We start from the raw sequence: 23,204 nt of genomic DNA on the forward strand, positions 1-23,204 counted from the left end.
AGCAGGGAACTCAAAGCTGGTACTCTGGGACAACCCATGCTGGCTGATTCAGGTCGATGTATGGCAAAAAAAAGAAAATCACAATATTCTAAAGTAGTTATCCTCCAATTAAAATTAATTAATTACTTTTAAAAGAAAAATAAGAAAATAACAAAAGAAGCAGAGCATCAGCGACTTGTGGAACAATATCAAATGGTCTACTATACATATAATTGGGAGTCTCAGAATGAGTGGAGGGTAAATATGATGTAGAAAAAATTTCTGAAAAAATAATGCTTTTTCTTTTCAAATTTGGTAAAAGTAATAAATTTACAGTAAACACTAAGCAGAATTAATTCAAAAAGAACTATTCCTAGACCCATCTGGTCAAGCTGGTGAAAACCAAAGAGAAAATCTTAACAGTAGACAAAGAATAGTAACACATGGCACACGAAGGAACAAGAATCACTGACTTCTCATCAGAAACAATGCTCTTTACAGTGCTGAAATATTTTTTTAAATAGTGAATGCAAAATTTCATCTCCAGCAAAATCATTCCTCAAAAATAAAGATCAAAGACATTTTCAGACAGGAAAAAACTAAGATTTCTTGACCTGCTGACATGCACTGCCAAAAATGCTAAAGAAAGGTCTTCAGGTTGAACGGAACGAAAACCTAAATCTTCAGGAAGTAATAAAGTGCATTAAAATTGAGAAATACGTGTAAATATATAAATGATTATTTTTCTCTTAAATTTAAAGATACATGCGGCTTTTTAATGGAGGAGGGCATGGCAACCCACTTTCCAGGTATTCATGCCTAGAGAATCCATGGACAGAGGTCACAAAGAGTCAGACACAACTGAAACAACTTAGCAAGCACACACAGATGGCTCTTTAAAGAATCACATTCCTCCAAATATTTGAAGACAGACTGAATTTTTCATTCTAAATCTAAATGTTATCAAGCTTAGATTTTGAAAGATCATCAAGTTTTTCCTGGCATGAAACTGACATTTGGATATAACATAGTTATTATTTTCTGAAATTAAATACATGTTTTCTATCAACATTTACTTGTCACATTCATTTTATTTGCATTTTTTCCTCCCCTTTGTAGAGAAATGTATCTAGAGTTAATAAGCTTAGCAAGCTTCTAGCCTAATAGGATTATTCTCAGAACATCTCTTTTGAAAGGGAGACATTTTCCTAATGGACTATCATTTAGAGAGATTTTTGAGTTGTGAATCAATGAGGCAATAAATAACGAACACACTCCTGTGTAGTTAGAACTCCTAGGTTTCAGGGCAGGTTTTTCTTCATTAAGTAAGATCAAAACATGTTCATATATGGGTAAAATTCTTGGAGAAAAACAAAGTTTATGTAGTTGTTGTTTAGTCGCTAAGTCCTATCTGACTCTTTTGCCACCCCATGGACTGCAGCCCACCAGGCTCCTCTGTCCAAGGGATTCCCCAGGCAAGAGTACTGGAATCGGTTGCCCTTTCCTCCTCCAGGGGGTCTTCCCCACCCATAGACTGAACTCATGTCTCCTCTGTTGGCAGATAGATTCTTTACCAATGAGCCACCTGGGAAACCCCAATAAAGTTTCCTGAAAAAAAATTATAATGTTAAACACTTCCAAAAAAAAAAAAGCATAATTTAAAAGCTAAGCTTAAAGTGTGTGTATCACAACAAACTGGAAAATTCTTAAAGAGATGGGAATACCTGTATCCTGAGAAATCATATTCAGGTCAAGAAGCAACAGTTAGAACCAGACATGGAACAATGGACTGGTTCCAAATTGGGAAAGGAGTACATCAAGGCTGTATATTGTCACCTTGCTTATTTATCTTATATGCAGAGTACATCATGAGAAACCCTGGGCTGGATGAAGCAAAAGCTGGAATCAAGATTGCAGGGAGAAATATCAGTAATATCAGATATGCAAATGACACCACCTTTATGGCAGAAAGCAAAGAGGAGCTAAAGAGCCTCTTGATGAAACTGAAAGAGGAGAGTGAAAAAGCTGGCTTGAAACTCAACATTCAAAAAATTAAGATCATGGCCTCTGATCCCATCACTTCATGGCAAATAGATGGGGAAACAATGGAAACAGTGACAGACTTTATTTTCTTGGGCTCCAAAATCACTGCAGATGGTGACTGCAGCCATGAAATTAAAAGAGGTGTGCTCCTTGGAAAAAAGCTATGACCAACCTAGACAGCTTGTTAAAAAACAGACATTACTTTACCAGCAAAGGTCCATCTAGTCAAAGCTATGGCTTTTCCAGTAGTCATGTATGAAAGGGGAGAATTGAACTATAATGAAAGCTGAGCAATGAAGAACTGATACTTTTGAACTGTGGTTTGGAGAAGACTCTTGACAGTCCCTTGGACTGCAGTATCAGACCAGTCAATCCTAAAGGAGATCAGTCCTAGGTGTTCATTGGAAGGATTGATACTGAAGCTGAAACTCCAATACTTTGGCCACCTGATGTGAAAAACTGACTCATTGGAAAAGACCCTGATGCTGGGAAAGATTGAAGGCAGGAGGAAAAGGGGATGACAGTGGATGAGATGGTTGGACGGCATCACAGACTCAGTGGACATGAGTTTGAGCAAGCTCCGGGAGTTGGTGATGGACAGGGAAGCCTGGAATTCTGCAGTCCATGGGGTCGCAAAATTTGGACACGACTGTGTGACTGAACTGAAGCTTAAAGTGCATTCAAATACTGTTGGATAAAAGAATGAGATTATATGTCAATGCTATTTAAAATCTTGAGCAAAAATATGTAAAATAGAGTCATCAAAATCATATTCAGAATCTTTTCATAGTTTCTAAAGGCAAGCAAACAACAACAAAAAATATTTTCCATATTTTTTGCATTTGCCAGCTAGATATTTGTTCTGGATGCTCTACCAACACCTCAGCATCTGTATTTCAGCATTAAAGTTATCTTATGAGGACTTCCCTGATGGTCCAGTAGCTAAGACTCTGTGCTCCCAATACAGGGGGCATGGATTCCATCCCTGGTTTGAAAACAAGATCCTACATACTACAACTGAGAGTTCACATGCCATGCAAAGATCCCACATGCCTAAGACCTGGTGCAAATAAATAAGACCTGGCTGCTATTGAAAACACCAGTGCCACCAGTAGAAACTACTGCTTTTTTTTTTTTTTTTTGCTGCTCTAGGTCTTCATTGCTGAGTGTGGGCTTTCTCTAGTTTTGGCTCTCGGGCTCTAGAACATGTGGGCTTCAGCAGTTGTGGCACACAGTCTTAGTTACTCTGCAACCTGTGGGATTTTGCAAGATCAGGGATCAAACCTATGTCCCTTGCACTGGCAGGCAGATTCCTAACCACTGGACTACGGGGGAAGTCCCAAAAGACTATTCCTGTGTGATCCTGAAGATACAGAAAGAGTTGGAGAGGGAAAGGCATTTATGGGGCTGTCAAGGCTGCCTCCACAATAGAAAACTTTACATTGCATTTTGAGATGAAACTTTCTTTTATCTGAAATTCCTTTTCAAGTGTGCATGAGGTCTGTGGTGGAGGAACTCTGTTCCCCTTTAAATCTGATTATCTTATTCACAGATTGGGAAGAGGGGCCCAGAGACTGGGCTGGAATAGCCTGGAGAACAAGGAAGATTGCTCCCTACGAGAGTCCTGGGATAGAACATTTCACCCAATCTTCTACTCATCATCTCAGCCACCGGCATCTTTCAGCCAGAGTCACAGCTTAAGGGGCCACACTCCTGAGTGAAGCTGGCAGGATCTGAGCTTTTAGCCTGTCAAGATCCATATTGGCTGGCACAAGAACAGAGATCCCTTCTAAAATTGAACATGTCAGCCAATTTAATCCTATTAAACTCTAAATGACCCTCCACTGAGGGATGCACATTAAGAAGCTTGTTGCCATATTACAATCCCTTCTCTATCATAGACATCTTCTCAGGAAAACAGAATTTTCAAAAATGTCATAGAATGTCAGAGGTAGAGGTCATATTAAAAGACTATAGACTGCCTTAGTAATTATCCCATCCTACCATTTTATTTCACAAATGCTTGGCACAAGGAGAAAGAAAATTCATCAAAATACATGAATCACCTTTTTTCCCTTAATTGAAACATAAAATGCACATAATATATAATATCTATAATTGGGTTTATGAAATAAAATAAATTCTGAGCATTTTTAGTTCCTTAAAATAAATCTCAATATAGTCTAATCTAAAGCCTCTTTAAGGATAAACTTGAAATAGATCTTTAGGCAATAGGCTCATCTATATCACTCTTGCTGCTGCTGCTGCTAAGTCGCTTCAGTCGTGTCCAACTCTGTGCGACCCCATAGACGGCAGCCCACTAGTCTCTTCTGTCCCTGGGATTCTCCAGATACCACTCCTATGTTGATGCAAATGTCTTCTCTGACCGGATTGATCTTTTCCCTGCCATTAGAATAAGCCTTATCTCTGTGAGCACTAATCCATTCTAGGTATTTTTTCACTGCTTGAGTCTACTGCCTTCTTTTCTATGCCACTATACATATCTTGACTTCTTTCTTCCTGTTGACTTTATTCTAGGTTGAACTTTTAACGTGGTAGAACGTTCTTCTACGGCAGCTTTCAGGCTTCAATCAAACTTTAGGAAAAACAAGCAAAGTCCAGCATGAGATATGTGCGTGCACAGTCATTCAGTCATGTCCAGCTCTTGCAATCCATGGGTTGTAGCCTGCCGGGATCCTCTATCCATGGGATGTTCCAGGCAAGAAGACCAGAGTGAGTTGCCATTTCTTCCTCCAAGGGATCTTCCCAACCCATGATCGAACCAGAGTCTCTTGCCTATCTTGGGTTGGCAGGTAGATTCTTTCCTACTGAGCCACCAGGGAAGCCTCTAGCATGGTAATAACATTACACCTAATACGTACAGCATGCCTAATTGGTGTGGGACAACTTACTAAGCAAATTACTTCATTATCATGATACCTGACTTTATCTAGAGTTGTGTGATATTAAAATCTCCATGTTGCTTACAAAGGAAGAGACTCAGAGTTAGGAAATTGCCCAAGGTTGCATAATTACAAATAGTAGAACCAGAATTTTAATGCTAACAATTTATATCAGAGCCCTCTCTCTTATTCACTGTGCAAACCTACCTATAAATGTAGGACGGACCATAGTGAGAGACAAAGCTGGAAAGTAATTTGTGATTTAGATTAATTATGCATGTGCTCTGTTGCTTCAGTCATGTTCGGCTCTTGTGTCCCCATGGACTGTAGCCTGCCAGGCTCCTCTATCCATGGGATTCTCCAGGCAACAATCCTGGAGTGGGTTGTCATACCCTCCTCCAGGGGATCTTCCCAACCCAGGGATTGAACTCGAGTCTCCTGTGTCTCCTGCATTGGCAGGCATATTCTTTACCCATTGAGCCACCTGGAAGGCTTCAAATGTGCTACAGGACTGAGTATAAGAGGGGCATGCAACCCAGTCTGGGGAGCTCCAGGAAAAATTCATAAATGAGTTGCCTTCAGAGCTGAATTTTGATTCACATACTATGGCCGACGTATTCTCCAACCAGTGGGAAGATCATAGAAGGAAAAACAGAGGTATAAAAGGGCGTGGGGCACTTTTCTAATTTAACAATTATGATTTGTGTGATCTTAAAAAAATCAGTCCACTGAATTACGTAGAAATAAATATGCAACAAGTTGGAAAAACAAAGTATACTTTAAATATGTTTCAGTAGATAGCTCATCTGAAATTCTGGATTTTTCAGTCACTTTATTCTGATGCTATGGCAGCCAACTAATTCTTAACTTTAGAGGGTGTAAGACTTGGAAGCCTGGCTTCACTGCAGATTCCTGCTGCTGCATAATCTTCTCTCCTCTGCCCTTCCAAGCTTTTCTTTAGGATTAATTTGGCTGTATGGGTGGCTTCTTCAAGTTCCAGATCCTGGTTACATCTTTTCTTAAGGAGAAGTTTTCCCAGTCACATAGTTCTTTCCCACTGATGTGACTTCCCATGCAAAGTAAGGCCTAGATGGATATGACTGAAATGAATGATTGTCCCTCATCATTCCAACCAAAAAAAAAAAAAAGAAAACCCTCTAAGTGAAGGAACGCCACCTGACTAAGTGTATCCTTGAATCACAGAAGTTATGCTCTGTACCAGCAGAGTTGTGACAGTGGGTTCTCGGGAAACAAGATAGTGCTGCTGAGCTGGTTTCCCAGCTCTGCACCAGCACTCTGAGATGTGAGCTCATGCCACCGCACGTCAAACCTCAGTGTTTGGTCATTGTTTCCACACTGTGCTCTCATCACTCATCCTACAGAATGGATTTCTGTTTCTTCTCAGTTGCCGATACCACACCATTTGCAGCTATAGTTTTCACTGAAGGGATTTCTCCAGCTACAGCAGCCAAAGCGTATTCAGTCTGGACAAGTCTAGCAGAAAGGCTGGATGCGGTCAGTGAAAAGTGATAACTGCTCTGCCATCTTTACTTGGACAGCACTTTTTTGTTGCTTATAGTAGCTTTATTCATAACTGCCAAAAAACTGAAATAACTCACACGACCACTAATCGGTGAGGAAGGCAGAGTGAGTTCACTGGTGAAAATGGGCATCACATCAATGCATGTCAAAGTGAAAAGAAAAGTGTTACTCACTCAGCCATGTCCAACTCTTTGCAGCCCATGGACTGTAGCCCGCAAGCCTCCTCCATCCATGGAATTCTCCATGCAAGGATACTGGAGTGGGTTGCCATTCCCTTTTCCAGGGGATCTTCCTGACCCAGGGATCAAACCTGAGTCTCCTGCACTGCAGGCAGATTCTTTATCATCTAAACCACCAGGGAAACTCCTGGATGTCAAAGTGAAAGTCAATCAGTCATGCCCAACTTTTTGCAACCCCTTGAACTAATTATACAGTACAGGGAATTCTCCAGGCTAGAATACTGGAGTGGGTAGCCTTTCCCTTCTCCAGGGGATCTTGTCAACTCAGAGGTCAAACCCAGGTCTCCAGCATTACAAGGAGATTCTTTACCAGCTGAGCCACAAGGGAAGCCCGGATGTCAAAGGATACCATTAAAAACTCCCAAACCAGGGGACTTCCATAGTGGTTGAGTAGTTAAGACCTCTCCTTCCATTGCAGGGGTTGTGGGTTTAGTCCCTGGTTGGAGAACTAAGATCCAGAGGCCTCAAATGCCCCTCCCCAAAGAATAACATAAAACAGAAACAATATTGTAACAAATTCAATAAAGGCTTTTTTAAAATTGGCACATATCAAAATAAAATCTTAAAAAAATAAAACCTCCCAAACCAGAGAGTGAAGATTAAATAATAAAACATAAAAATCTAGGTCTTTCCAAAAGATAACTACAAAAGTATTACTAGAAAAATCAAATGATAAATTTTAAAAAACACATCACATAAATAAACACAGAAAACAATATAAAATAATTGGAAAAGTTAAAACAAAACACAAAAACTCTATCAATAAATGTGAATGATCTTAACACCTATTAAAAGAAATAAATCTCTATTATACTCACAGAGCAAGACCTAACTTCATGATGCATTCAAGAGACACACCTAAAATAAAGTAACTCAGAGGTTTAAAATGAAATGGGCAAAAACATCCTAGGAATATGGAAATAGTAAGAAAGCAAGTCTTCAGATTTTGATGTCTCAAACAGAATTCAAGCCAAAATTCATTAAAGACAAAAGGTCCGTATGAATACCAAGTTTTAAAATCCACAAAAAAATATTAGACTGCTGAGTATCAATACATTAAGGTACGAACTACATTTATTAATCTTTATTAAGCAGAACCATAGGGAATGCAAAGAGAAATAGAAACATACTAATAATAGGAGACCTCCACTCTCAGTAGAAGATAAATCATGATGACAATAAATATATAGAAGACCTAAATAACATATTTAATAAGATAGCTTTTATGGACCCATACTGAACATTAACCCTGACAATAGAAAACACGTTTTCTTCCCAGGGACACATAGTGTATTTACAAAAGTGATCAAGTATTAGGTCACAAGGAAAATAATAATAAATTGCTTAAGACAAAAAAATAACTCAGATGACAATGCAATAAAACAAAAAATATTAATAATGTATTTCTTAAAAAGCTAAAAGGCCCTTCCTCCTGGAAATTTGAAAGCTACAATTTAACTGTTGCAGATCTGAGGAGACTAAGCAGATATGACCTCTAAATGCAGTGTGATACCCTGGATTGGATCTTGGAACAGAAAGAGAACATTAAAGGGAAAACTGAAAAATCCAGATAAAGTCTGGAGTATAGTTCACAGCATAATATACCAATATTGTTTCTCAGTTTTCAGTCAAGTCCAAATTTTCATGACGCCAAAGACTGTAGCCCAACAGGTTCCTCTGTCCATGGAATTCTGTAGGCAAGAATGCTAGAGTGGGTAGCCATTCACTTCTCCAAGGATCTTCCCAACCCAGGGATTAAACCCAGGTCTCCTGAATTGCAGGCAGATTCTTTACTGTCTGAGTCATAAGGAAGCCCCTCAGAGTTCACAGCATAGTGTACCAATGTTGGTTCTTAGTTTTGACAGATGTACCACAATAATATAAGATATTAACAACAGGCAAACCGGTTGAAGACTATATGGGAACTCTGTATTATATTTGCAATGATTCTATAAATGTAAAATCATTTCAAAATAAAAATGTAGTTTTAAAAGCTTTCAACTGAAAAATACTGTTCTATCAAATAGCTATTAAATACAAGGAGCCACACAATCAAAATAACAGAACTTCTAAAAGTTATTGCATTATTTTTGACTCAGGTATTTATTACTCTCTAAGAGATAATCAAATAGGCCTACTTATCATTCATGAAATCTCTAAGAATCTATTAAGCTCTTTATATCTGTATAATGAAATCAATACTATAACCCATATAATTAAAGAATTACAATAGTAAAATTGAGTGCTTAAGAGATTTTGATATAGAGCCAAAAATATAGGCAAGCAAAGCCAAAAGAAGACTCATTGTCTAAATCAATCTTTATAATTGGTTGAAACAATACAATTCAGAATCTCTGGTATATATTTAAAGCTGTTAATTGAGGAAAATTTGAAACCTTAAATATTTTATCAATACAAAAAAAAATTTGAGCTAAATTCCCAACTCATAAAAGTAAAAAAAAAAAAAAATCAACCACCATCACAGCAACAAAATAAACCAAAATATAACACAAAGAAAGAAATAATAAATATAAAAACAGAAATTAATGAAGGAGGTAACAGAAAAACAGCATATGTAATTAGTAAAACAAGATATCAGTTTCTTTAAACATTAACAAATTAAGTAAAGCACTAACTAACTTAATTGGGAGGAAAATACAAATATACAAAATTAATGCATTGGGGGAAATAATCATTGAAATTTAAGAACTTTTAAAATAAGATTAATTTGCAGACCTCTATACAAATACATTTGGAAAACTAGGTGAAATGGATAATTATGCAGGAAAATAGCTTTCCAAAACTGACTCATTAATATAGAGTTCAGAAGGATACATTTCTAAATTGCTTGCATAAATTAAAATAAATAAAAAGAACAAAAAAACTTTTGAATAACTAAAGGGTGAATTCTAATTGTTATTTGCTGTTCAGTAGCTAAGTTGTGTCTGACTGTGGGCAACCCCATAGACTGCAGCACTCCAGGCTCCTCTGTCCTCCACTAGCTCCTGGAGTTTGCTCAAATTCATGATGTTCATTGAGTTGGTGATGCTATCTAACCATCTCATCCTCTGCCACCCTCTTCTCCTTTTGCCTTCAATCTTTCCCAGCATTGGGGTCTTTTCCAATGACTTAGCTCTTTGTCAGGTAGCCAAAGTATTGGAGCTTCAGCTTCATTATCAGTCCTTCCAATGAATATTCAGGGTTGATTTCCTTTAGTTTGATCTCCTTGCAGTACAAGGGGTTCACAAGATTCTTCTCCAGCAGCATAATTTAAAAACATCAATTTTTTGGAACTCAACCTTTTTCATGGCCCAACCCTCACATCAATAATGTAATTTCAGTTTATTGTTCTTACATATAATCCCAATGACAAATATAATTTTCATATGCCCTTCTGAAAATCTTACTGCCGCTTAAAATATTAATTTGTTAAAGGTTAGTAAAAATTCAAATTCCAAACAGATTTGGCTTTATATTTGAAATATATCTGTTCATGATCAGACTTGATCCATGTCTTACTACAAACTGTATTTGAATCCAAACATGTCATGTTTTCTTTTGAACTTCTGCTAGAGGTACCACATGATCTCTTCAATCAGAAATATTTCTCCTTATAAACCATCACTTACTTAGGTGAGTAAACAAGCTTCTTTTGCTCATTTCCCTATTTTTGCCATATTTGACAATACTATCATCCGGTGATACTGGGTTTTTTCTCTGAATTTCATCAGCCCTAGTGAAAATCACTGGCATGAATGATCAAAATCATTTTTATGATTCTTAATGAATTAGAGTTATCCTTATTTTAATGGAAATAAGAGAATACTAAGTGACCTTTGTTATCAAGTGATAATAAAAAAACATTGCTATGATGATTCTTTTCTTTTGAATTTCCTTTTGTTGTGGTTGTTGCTGTTGAGCCAAACTCTTCAGAAATACTGTTAATGGGACTGGTGATCTTTTTTTCATTCATACATGTCATGCTGTCCCCACGACCTCTCATTGTACGTGTGTGCTCTGTCACTCAGCCATGTCTGACTCTTTGACCTCTCTTACTGCCATTTAAAATTTTAAAGAAAATCAAGTATTTCTTCTAGAGAAAATATAATGAATGTACAGATAACTGTATGAGTCAGATTGTGACTTTTTAGTTGCAAAGAGGAAGATATAATTATTTCTCTTTTTTTTTCTTAAATATTCTCAATAGAATAAAAGCTTAAAGATGCTACAAAGTGCCCTGGTTTGATCTTTCACTTCCCACTGCTATCTCTCTTAAATTTCTTTCTTTCTGTGACTTCTCTTTTCCCTTAGAGCTGAAGACAAATTTTGTTTTTCATCATTATCTCAGCTTAAATTCAGTTGGGAAGGAAATGAGAAGCGTGGGAGCTGATAAGCACAAAAATGCAATTTAAATAAAACTGGCTTTTGCATTTTTCAGTCTTCAAAGAAGAATCACAGTCAGTTTTAAGGATGAGGTTCATTCTGCTGTGGTATGGATACCCTCTTACTTATTCAGTATTTCCTGCACGCCAAGCATGGGGAGGAGGTGAGGATACACCTCTGCGTATCGGGCTCTGGAGATAAAGTGGTGAGAAAAACAAGACAGAGACCTCACCCCACAAAGCAGAGAATAGAGTCAGGAAGATTAAGTTAACAATCATGTAAATTAACGTTAGCTATACAAGATGGTTGGATGGCATCATTCAATGGACATGAGTTTGAGCAAGCTCTGGGAGACAGCGAAGGACAGGGAAGCCTGGCGTGCTGCAGTCCGTGGGGTCACAAACAGTAGGACACAAATGAATGACTGAACAACAGCAAGGAAGAATATAAGAAAGGAAAGGTAGATGGCATGATGGGTACATATTACAGGGAGATCTGGGGCATTCCATCTGGGTCCGATAAGGCCCTGGGGTTGAGAGTTCAAGATGGATAAAACCAAGGCATGGGGTAGAGGATAAGAGGAGTATTCAGGCAGAAAAATGGACGGTCCACAGCTTCTGTCATCTGAGGAAGTTTGGTTTGAGCCACAAAAAGTGCCTCACATGACTTCCCTGGTGGTCCAATGATTAAGAATCCATGCTTCCAATGCAGGGCGTGTGGGTTCAATTCCTGATTGGGTAACTAAGGTCTCACATTGTCTGTGGCATAGCCAAGAAATAGAAATTAAAAAGAAGTGCTTCATAATGTAACTTTACAGTAATTCATCAGTCATTTTTAGGAGAAAAAAAATAGAAATATGAGTGACAGTACTTAGCACAGAGTAAGTGCTAAATAAACTCGAGCTTCTATTATTATCGTATTCCATTTCAACACACCACCTCCCACCTCTCTCTACAGCTACAGCTCTCCCAGCCAGCTTCTCAACATCTTCCGAGGATGACATACTGTACTCTCAGTCCCCAGACAGGAACCCCTTTTGATATGTATTCTAAATTCTGTTCTAGTAACTTCCCTGGTGGTCCAGTGGCTAAGACTCCACACTCCCAATGCAAGGGGCCTGGGTTCTATCCCTGGTTAGGCAGCTAGATCCCACATGCTGCAACTAAGACATGGCACAGCCAAATAAATAATCTTTTAAATAAATTATGTTCTGTAACATAGCAGAAGTCTTCCCTGAATGCATAAAATTAATGTATTGGTCATTTAGCAAACACATGTTAAGTAAGTATGTGATTGATAATAATGACAGCTAAAATTTGCTGAGGACATACCCTTGGGAAAGGCTGTCTTAAGAATAGTGAGTTCTTCAGAAAAATTTTTGAGGCAAGTATTAGTACTTTTGCAGCCATAATTTTAGTAACAGAGGACGAAGAGTTTAAACATTTTCTCCTAGCAAGTGGCAAAGCTAGACTTAGGAATGCAAGAAATCTATCTCTAGGATGTGAGGGCTCCATTTGTCTCCTTGAAGACAGACAAGGCACTTGCTTACCTAGAGTTTACAACTGACTTAGAAAGAGGCAGGGAGACCATGGAAATTCAATAAACAAGTAAATAGATAAGCTTGATAATTGCCATTTGTGGTTAGTCTGGCAAAGGGATTAAACCAAATAATGTGGTGAATAAGGATTAAGGGTGGACAGGGGACCCTGCTTTAGAAAGAGTATTCAGAGATGACTTCCCGAGGGAGGGGCCTTAGAACTGATACTTAAAAGATGGAAAAGAGATAGCTCTGTGAAAAAGTAGAGAAAAGAATTCCAGTGGAGAAAATAGCAAACACAACTGTCTTGAGGTAGGGCAAGACTGGTATATGGGAGGAGCTAAAGGAGGCCAGAATCTACTTCTGCTTCACTGACTAAGCTAAATAAACCCTTTAACTGTGCGGTCCACAGCAAACTGTGGAAAATTCTTAAAGAGGTGGGAATACCAGACCACCCTACCTGCTTCCTGAGAAATCTGTAGGCAGGTCAAGAAGCAACAGTTAGAACTGGACATGGAACAGTGGACTGATTCCAAATTGGGAAAGGAGTATGCCAAGGCTGTATATTGTCACCCTGCTTATTTAACTTACATGCAGAGAACCTCATATGAAATGCCAGCCTGGATGACTCACAAGGTGGAATCAAGATTGCCAGGAGAATTACCAATAACCACAGATATGCAGATGACACCACTCTAATGGCAGAAAGTGAAGAGTAACTAAAAAGACTCTTAATGAAGGTGAAAGACGAGAGTGAAAAAGCTGGTTTAAAGCTCAACATTCAAAAAACTCAGATTATGCATCTGGTCCCATCACTTCATAGCAAACATGGGGCAAAAGTGGAAACAGTGACAGATTTTATTTTCTTGGGCTCCCAAATCACTGCAGATGGTGACTGCAGCCATGAAATTAAAAGATGTTTACTCCCTGGAAGAAAAGTTATGACCAACCTAGGTAACATATTTAAAAGCAGAGACATTACTTTGCCAACAAAGTTCTGTCTAGTCAAGGCTATGGTTTTTCCAGTGGTCAGGTATGGATGTAAGAGTTGGACAGTAAAGAAGGCTGAACACCTAAGAATTGATGCTTTCAAACTGTGGTGCTAGAGAATCCCCTGGACAGCAAGGAGATCGAGCCAATCAATCTTAAAGGAAATCCACCCTAAATATTCTTTGAAAGGACTGATACTGAAGCCAAAGCTCCAGTTCTTGGCCACCTGATGTAAAGAAGTGACTCACTGGGAAAAAAACCCTGATATTAGGAAAGATTGAAAGAAGGAGGAGAAAGGGGCGATAGAGGATGAGATGGTTGGATGGTATCAGGTATCATGGACTCAATGGACATGAATTTGAGCAAACTCCAGGAGATAGTCTGACACTGTGGAAACAATGTCAGACTTTTATTTTGGGGGCTCCAAAATCACTGCAGATGGTGACTGCAGCCATGAAATTAAAAGACGCTTACTCCTTGGAAGGAAATTATGACCAATCTAGATAGCATATTCAAAAGCAGAGACATTACTTTGCCAACAAAGGTCTGTCTAGTCAAGGCTATGGTTTTTCCTGTGGTCATGTATGGATGTGAGAGTTGGACTGTGAGGAAGGCTGAGCGCCGAAGAATTGATGCTTTTGAACTGCGGTGTTGGAGAAGACTCTTGAGAGTCCCTTGGACTGCAAGGAGATCCAACCAGTCCATTCTGAAGGAGATCAGTCCTGGGTGTTCTTTGGAAGGAATGATGCTAAAGCTGAAACTCCAGTTCTTTGGCCACCTCATGCAAAGAGTTGACTCATTGGAAAAGACTTTGATGCTGGGAGGGATTGGGGGCAGGAGGAGAAGGGGACAACAGAGGATGAGATGGCTGGATGGCATCACTGACTCAATGGACGCGAGTCTGAGTGGACTCCAGGAGTTGGTGATGGACAGGGAGGCCTGGTGTGCTGTGATTCATGGGGTCACAAAGAGTCGGACATGACTGAGCAACTGAACTGAACTGAACTGAACTAACCAGGAGATAGTGAAGGACAAGGAAGTCTGGCATGCTGCAGTCTATGGGGTTGAAAAGAGTAGGACACAACTGAGTGACTGAACAACAAATGTGTTTTCCAGTAGTCATGTACAGATGTGAGAGTTGGATCATAAAGAAGTCTGAGTGATTTCAATGCTTCTGATGCTTTCAAATTGCGGTTCTGGATAAGACTCTTGAGAATCCCTTGGACAACAAGGAGATTAAACCAGTCAGTCCTGAAGGAAATCAACCCTAAATATTCATTGGAAGGACTGATGCTGAAGCTGAAACTCCAATACTTTGGCCACCTGATGCAAAGAACTGACTCATTGGAAAAGACCCTGATACTAGGAAAAATTGAAAGCAAAAGGAAAAAGGCACAGGATGAGATGGTTAGATTGCATCACTGACTTAATGGACATAAATTTGAACAAACTTCAGAAGATAGTGGGGGACAAAGAAGCCTGGCATGCTGCAGTCGATTAATTCACAGAGTTGGACATGACTTAGCGACTCAATGCCACAACAAAGGAGGCCAGAGCAAGAGGAGAAAGAGAAGTGAGACAAACCAGATTATGTAAGACCCTCCTGCCATGATGGGAGGGTGTCACCTGAAATATGTCACCTGAAAATTAATGCAGAACCAGTAGACATTTCAAAACGAGAATCAGAATAAGATCTCATTAATACTTTCAGAGTTTCACAATAGCTTTCATATTAGAGAATAGATTATAGCAGTCAAGAGATAAAGAAGAGAAACCAGTTCAGAGCTAATGCCGTCAACCCAGTAAGGAGAGATCATAGTTTAAACTAGAATGCTGACACTGGACATGTAGGGATAGGGACAGAGGTAGAAATTTAAAGTCTTACTTATGATGAGGTGGTTGGATGGCATCACTGACTCGATGGACGTGAGTTTGAGTAAACTCCTGGAATTGGTGATGGACAGGGAGGCCTGGCGTGCTGCAGTCCATGGAGTCACAAAGAGTCAGACACGACTGAGAGACTGAACCGAACTGAACCTATAAATTGGATGTAGAGAATGAGGACTGGGAAATCAAAGGTGACTCCTAGACTTTTTGGCTTAAATAACTACAAATGGTGGTTCCTTAAACGGAGACAAGAAAAGATCAAGTCTCAGGGGAAAGCCATGAGTTTAATTTTGAATATGAAGTCTGAAATACCTATGAGGTCTTTGTGGAAAGATGTAAAGCACAAAGTTGTATATGCAGTTTGACCCTAGGGCTAGAGAAAGAAATGTAATCATCATTGATATGTAAGGTATTTAAAGCCATGGAGGGACTTCCCTTGTGGTCTGGTGATTAAGAATTCACCTTGCAATGCAGGGAATGTGTGCTCAATCCCTGGTCAGGGTTCTAAGATCCCCTTGTGCCACAACTACTGAGCCCAAGCCACAACCAAAGGTCCCCCATGCTGTGACTAAGACCCATGCATCCAAATAAATAAATACATATTTCTTTAAAAAATTAAAAGCATGGAGATCTCCCAAGAGAGTAAAGAAGAGAAGAAGTCTTAGACCACAGTTCCTAGGCATCATTGGCTAATTCATCATCCCTTTCTGGGTCTCAGATTACCTACCAGTTAAATGGGAGCAAAGTAATAATGATACATCCTATCTCAGGCTGGAGGAATCTAGGAATAACACTCTTTCCTTTTGTTCATTCTTTTTTTTTTTTTAAATTTTTATTTTTACTTAATTTTGCTTTACAATACTGTATTGGTTTTTCTCTACATGACATGAATCAGCCATGGGTGTACATGAGTTCCCAATCCTGAACCCCCCTCCCACCTCCCACCCTATATCATCTCTCTGGATCATCCCTGTGCGCCAGCCCCAAGCCTCCTGTATCCTGTATCGAACATCGCCCTCTACAGTGCTGGCAAGTAAGAAGATATTTTTATTCTATGCCCTAACATGTTCTCAAATAGGTTGAAAGACTGATGACGGCTTTGGAGCAAAACAAAGAATAATTCTTAGAACACAGTTCATTTTTCCTCTCATTGAATGTGGCCTGAAGATAAAGCTCCTGAAAAGTCCTTATTCCTTTTCCTTTCAGAATGCTCACGATAGAAGAGCCAGGGATGTTACTAACTTCTTGATGTAAACCCTCTGAATCTGAGTGACATTCCATGGCTCTAAGGAGTAAATAAGCACAAACCTCTGTATTCCAACCACATAATCATATCTGAAAATTCAGTTTCAACACCAGGATTTACAAGAACCCAGCAGATGCTTTTGTCAGTCAATCGACAAGTATTTACTGTGCCCTTAGGGCACGTGGTAGTGGATGAGGCTGCTTTTGTGAGCAAGCAAGTGTGCTCTTTGCTTTGAAAATAGAAATTTAATCACTTGTTCGTCCAAGCATTTCCCTTCAGCTTTTCCAGCATGCTTTTTTGTGAATGACTAAGAGAACAGCTCCTGCAAAGGCGGCCTGTGAATCTCAGCCAGAGTCCCTAAGAGGAAGGATGACTCATGCGCCCCTGACGTCAAAGCCTCTGTTCCTTTCAGAGGAGTCGGAAGAAAGTGGTAATGGCTTGAGCTGAATGACCCAGATGCCCCCCTGAGCCTGTGCGGGTCATGACGGCTTCCTCCTTCCCTGCCTGACGGTGATAATTTCAACCCAAAGTGGAAGCTGTGAAAACTCCAATTGCATTGTCAAGGTGACCGGAAAACCAAAAGCAGGAGTTTTTCCTCCTGTCAAGTGATAGCCAAGCTTTGTTGTGAGTTTTGTTTTGTTTTGTTTTGTTTTCCTCTTTGGGAAATGCTAAAAGAATGCAATCCCTTTTGTACCATGTTTTGTATTGATTTGAGTCTTAGCTCAGGCTGCTATATCAAATACTACCAACCTGGTGGCTTAAACAACAGGCATTTATTTCTCACAGTTCTGGAAGCTGGAAAATCCAAGATCAAAGTGCTGGCAGATTTGGGATCTGACCATGACCCTCTTCCTGGTTTGCAGATGGCTGCCTCTTGCTATACCCTCCCATGATAGAAAGAGAGAGAGAAAGAGGGAGCTCTGGTCTCTTCCTCTTTTTATAAGGACACCAATCCCATCACAGGGGGTTCACCATCATGACCTCATCTAAGCCTAATGGACCTTTTAAAGGCCCCTCTCCAAACACCATTACATTAAGGGTTAGGGCATCAACATATAAATGTGGGAGGGACACACACATGCAGTAAATAATCATTTACTTACATGTTAAAGGGCTTCCCTGATAGCTCGTTGGTAAAGAATCTGCCTGCAATGCAGGAGACACTGGTTCGATTTCTGCGTCGGGAAGATCCGCTGGAGAAGGGGTAGGCTTCTCACTCCAGTATTCTTGGGCTTCCCTTGTGGCTCAGTTAGTAAAGAATCTGCCTGCAATGTGAGAGACCTGGGTTCATTCCCTGGGTTGGGAAGATCCCCTGAAGAAGGGAAAGGCTACTCACTCCAGTATTCTGGCCTGGAGGTTAGCAAAAGAGTCGGACACAACTGAGCAACTTTCTCTTACATGTTAAAAGTGATCAGTTCCAGGGTACCTTTTTCTTTATGATTGCCAAGGACTTTACCAGGTTATGCATAGGGCCATTCCACTACTTACTCATTCAGAGGTTCAAGTGCACTGAGTAACCCCTGGGTCACAGTTCAACAAAGCTCTGACAAGAGTCAGAAAAGTTAAACAAATGTGACCTTGGAAATTTTGGGCCATGTCACAGTTCAGCCCCCTTTGGCATCAGTCCTGGGGCCTTCGGCCCAGGCTTGCTTTACTGTTTAATCTCCTGGGTCATCTGATCTATTTCATCTAATCTATTCTAAATCTTTTTCTTCTTTCCAGGGAAACTGGATGTCTAATTAAACTGGGTATCAGTTAAACCTAAATTGTTGATTAATCTAGTGGGTTACTTGGACTTCCTCTGAAGTCTCAATTCAAGTCATATGTCTGTTTGTTCCAGCACCCCCTGATCACTTAATTCTATGAATTTTTATTTCATAAAGGTCCTTATCACACCTTTAAGCATTTTTTATATAATATTAACTTTTCATTGTATCTTACAGTTTTCTTTGTGGATCTTGAGAGAGTTAAGTTTACTTTATCATCATCTTAGTTTTTCTTTTGTTCTTTTACTCAGAGCATCCATCACCACAATGCTTTACACTAAAGATTCACCCAATAAGAACTCCTGAGATTGTGTAATATTTACCTGATGGTAACCTCTGAAACTAAAGTGAAATGGCACAAACCTAATAGCATTTCAGGTATTACAGTAGGTGGGTAATAAAGATAATTCAGGGTAAGAAGGATTCTGGGGACCCCTTAACATATCCGCATATATGCTATTGATATGAGAGACTAGTCCTAATTAATTTGATGCTAAATCCTGCCCCAGCTTAGGCCTCAGTGTCTCATCATCATCCAAATGTCCACAGGACCGATTAGTAACAGAAAACCAATTGTTGACATCACGAGAGAAGGACCTAGCCTATGAACCATGACACTAGTAGCGGGCACTTCCTAGAGTATAAGTCTGCTAAGGAAAGCCAATTAGAACAAAAAGATGCCTGATGAATGTTGGATAAGAGTTAAACAGATATATTCTCAACAGGCTTCAGAAAGCTGACAAATTGCCCTTTCCTTCTAGAAGGATAACATTTTGTCTCTTGAAATTGGAACCCTGATCTTTGGGAAATGCCTAGAGCCACCATTGTTGTTGTTCAGTCACTAAGTCATGCCCAACTCTTGGCGATCCCATGGACTGCATCATGCCAGGCTCCTTTGTCCTTCACTGTCTCCCAGAGTTTGGTCAGATTCATGTCCATTGAGTTGGTAATGCTATCCAAAAATCTATTCCTCTGCCATCCCCTTCTCCTTTTGCCTTTAACCTTTCCCAGCATAAGGATCTTTTCCAATGAGTCAGCTGTTCCCATTAGGTGGCCAAACTATTGGAGCTTTAGCTTAAGCATCAGTCTTTCCAATAATATATTCCATGACCAAGTCTTATCCTCTGACTCCTTTGTCTAAACTTTACATAAGTCTGTATCTTCTGAATTCTACAACTTCATGTTATCTCAAAACTCTCTGCCTTTCCCTTGCCTCTCTTTCAGTTCAGTTCAATTCAGTCGCTCAGTCGTGTCCGACTCTTTACAACCCCATGAATCACAGCACGTCAGGCCTCCCTGTCAATCACCATCTCCCGGGGTTCACTCAGACTCACGTCCATCGAGTCCGTGATGTCATCCAGCCATCCCATCCTCGGTCGTCCCCTTCACCTCCTGCCCCCAATCCCTCCCAGCATCAGAGTCTTTTCCAATGAGTCAACTCTTCACATGAGGTAGCAAAGGTACTGGAGCTTCAGCTTTAGCATCATTCCTTCCAAAGAAATCCCAGGGTTGATCTCCTTCAGAATGGACTGGTTGGATTTCCTTGCAGTCCAAGGGACTCTCAAGAGTCTTCTCCAACACCACACTTCAAAGGCATCAATTCTTTGGCACTCAGCCTTCTTCACAGTCCAACTCTCACATCCATATATGACCATAGGAAAAACCATAGCCTTGACTAGACAGACCTTAGTCAGCAAAGTAATGCCTCTGCTTTTGAATATACTGTCTAGGTTGGTCATAACTTTTCTTCCAGGGAGTAAGCGTCTTGTAATTTCATGGCTGCAGTCACCATCTGCAGTGATTTTGGAGCCCCAAAAAATAAAGTCTGACAATGTTTCTACTGTTTCCCATCTATTTCCCATGAAGTGATGGGACCAGATGCCATGATCTTAGTTTTCTGAATGTTGAGTTTTCAGCCAACTTTTTTGCTCTCCTCTTTCACTTTCATCAAGAGGCGTTTTAGCTCCTCTTCACTTTCTGCCATAAGGGTGGTGTCATCTGCATATCTGAGGTGATTGATATTTCTCCTGGCAATCTTGATTCCAGCTTGTGTTTCTTCCAGTCCAGCATTTCTCATGATGTACTACACATATAAGTTAAATAAGCAGGGTGACAATATACAACCTTGATGTACTCCTTTGCCTATTTGGAACCAGTGTGTTGTTCTATGTCCAGTTCTAACTGTTGCTTCCTGGCCTGCATACAGATTTCTCAAGAGGCAGGTTAGGTGGTCTGGTATTCCCATCTCTTTCAGAATTTTCTACAGTTTCTTGTGATTCACACAGTTAAAGGCTTTAGCATAGTCAATAAAGCAGAAATAGATGTTTTTCTGGAACTCTCTTGCTTTTTCCATGATCCAGCAGATGTTGGCAATTTGATCTCTGGCTCCTCTGCCTTTTCTAAAACCAGCTTGAACATCAGGAAGTTCACGGTTCACATATTGCTGAAGCCTGGCTTGGAGAATTTTGAGCATTACTTTACTAGCATGTGAGATGAGTGCAATTGTGCAGTAGTTTGAGCATTCTTTGGCATTGCCTTTCTTTGGAATTGGAATGAAAACTGACCTTTTCCAGTCCTGTGGCTACTGCTGAGTTTTCCAAATTTGCTGGCATATTGAGTGCAGCACTTTCACAGCATCATCTTTCAGGATTTGAAATAGCTCAACTGGAATTCCATCACCTCCACTAGCTTTGTTCATAGTGATGCTTTCTATAGGCCCACTTGACTTCACATTCCAAGATGTCTGGCTCTAGATTAGTGATCACATCATCATGATTATCTGGGTCATGAAGATCTTTTTTGTATAGTTCTTCCATGTATTCTTGCCACCTCTTCTTAATATCTTCTGCTTCTGTTGGGTCCATACCATTTCTGTCCTTTATCGAGCCCATCTTTGCATGAAATATTCCCTTGGTATCTCTAATTTTCTTGAAGAGATCTCTAGTCTTTCCCATTCTGTTGTTTCCCTCTATTTCTTTGCACTGAGAGGGGTCATTTCTGTGCTGGGTATTGTTATTATCACTTTCATTGATATTCTGCCTTCTGGACTCCTGGGGAACATCCATGTGTTAGCCTCTAACCCTTTGTATTCCATATTCAGTCTGTAATGCACCAAGTTTGGGTTTGTATCAAGAAACTGAAGCAGCTCCAGAAGCTCACCCTAAAGAGATCCAAACATTTGGCATCTACTAGAGAAGAATTGACCCACTCCAGTATTCTTACCTGGAGGATCCCAGGGACAGGGGAGCCTATTGGGCTGCCATCTATGGGGTCGCACAGAGTCGGACACCACTGAAGTGACTTAGCAGCAGCAGCAGCAGCAGAAAAGAATTGGTGCTTTTGAACTGTGGTGTTGAAGAAGACTCTTGAGAGTCCCTTGGACTGCAAGGAGATCCAACCAGTCCATTCTAAAGGAGATCAGTCCTGGGTGTTCTTTGGAAAGAATGATGCTAAAGCTGAAACTCCAGTACTTTGGCCATCTCATGTGAAGAGTTGACTCATTGGAAAAGACCCTGATGCTGGGAGGGATTGGGGGCAGGAGGAGAAGGGGATGACAGAGGATGAGATGGCTGGATGGCATCACTGACTCAATGGACGTGGGTTTGAGTGAACTCAGAGAGTTGGTGATAGACAGGGAGGCCTGACGTGCTGCGATTCATGGGGTCACAGAGAGTTGGACATGACTGAGAAACTGAACTGAACTGAACTGAGAGAAAAAAAGAAGCATCATACATGATTATTAGAGATCAGATAAAGGCAGGTGGTTCATGGTTATTATACTGGAGAGTTTTAGGGGAGAAGTGTTAGTTGCTCAGTCCTTGTCTGACTCTGCAAAACCAGGCTCCTCTGTCCATGCAATTCTCCAGGCAACAATACTAGAGTGGGTTGCCATATCCTCCTCCAGGGGATCTTTAGGGGAGAAGCAGGCTCAAAATGAAGTATGGGTAAGTGTAGGCGTCATATGGCACTTTGGTTTTAACTCTGTAGAACTCAGTATGTGATAGTGTAAAAAAACCTCAAGGTTTAGGACTTGCCTTGTAGTCCAGTGGTTAAGAATTTGCCTTGCAATTCAGGGGACTTGATTTTAATCCCTGGTCAGGGAACTAAGATCCTACACGCCTCAGGGCAACTAAGCCCTCATGCCACATCTACTGAACCCACACTCACACCACAACTTGCGAGAAACCTGAGCGCCACAACAAAGATCCCACATCTGCAACTAAGACCTGATACAGTCAAATATATATATATATAAAATCTCAAGATTTACGCTGAAACTCCAGTACTTTGGCCACCTCATGCGAAGAATTGACTCATTGGAAAAGACTTTGATGCTGGAAGTGGGGGCAGGAGGAGAAGGGGACGACAGAGGATGAGATGCCTGGATGGCATCACTGACTCAATGGATGTGAGTCTGAGTGAACTCTGGGAGTTGGTGATGGACAGGGAGGCCTGGTGTGCTGCGATTCATGGGGTCTCAAAGAGTCAGACACGACTGAGCAACTGAACTGAACTGAACTGAACTGAATGTCACATTTCTCTTTACTTCTTGAGAACTGCTGCCTCTCAGCTCCAAGAACCAGTGACTGTATTTCTATTTACTTTCTGCTTGTTTTCTGTAGGCATTGCATCTCTGCCGACATTGATTCTAACATGAAATAAAAGTGAGCTATATCTGCTTGAAATATA

The 23,204-nt window shown here is 40.2% G+C and overlaps 1 pseudogene; it reads right to left on the minus strand.

Moving 5' to 3' along the window:
* Positions 1-5,757: 5,757 nt before the first annotated feature.
* LOC114113159 (proteasome subunit alpha type-2-like) overlaps positions 5,758-23,204 on the minus strand; it is a 35,425-nt pseudogene continuing 17,978 nt past the window's right edge.

Source organism: Ovis aries, chromosome 2 (genome assembly GCF_016772045.2).
Source record: "Ovis aries strain OAR_USU_Benz2616 breed Rambouillet chromosome 2, ARS-UI_Ramb_v3.0, whole genome shotgun sequence".
Taxonomy (NCBI): Eukaryota; Metazoa; Chordata; class Mammalia; order Artiodactyla; family Bovidae; genus Ovis; species Ovis aries.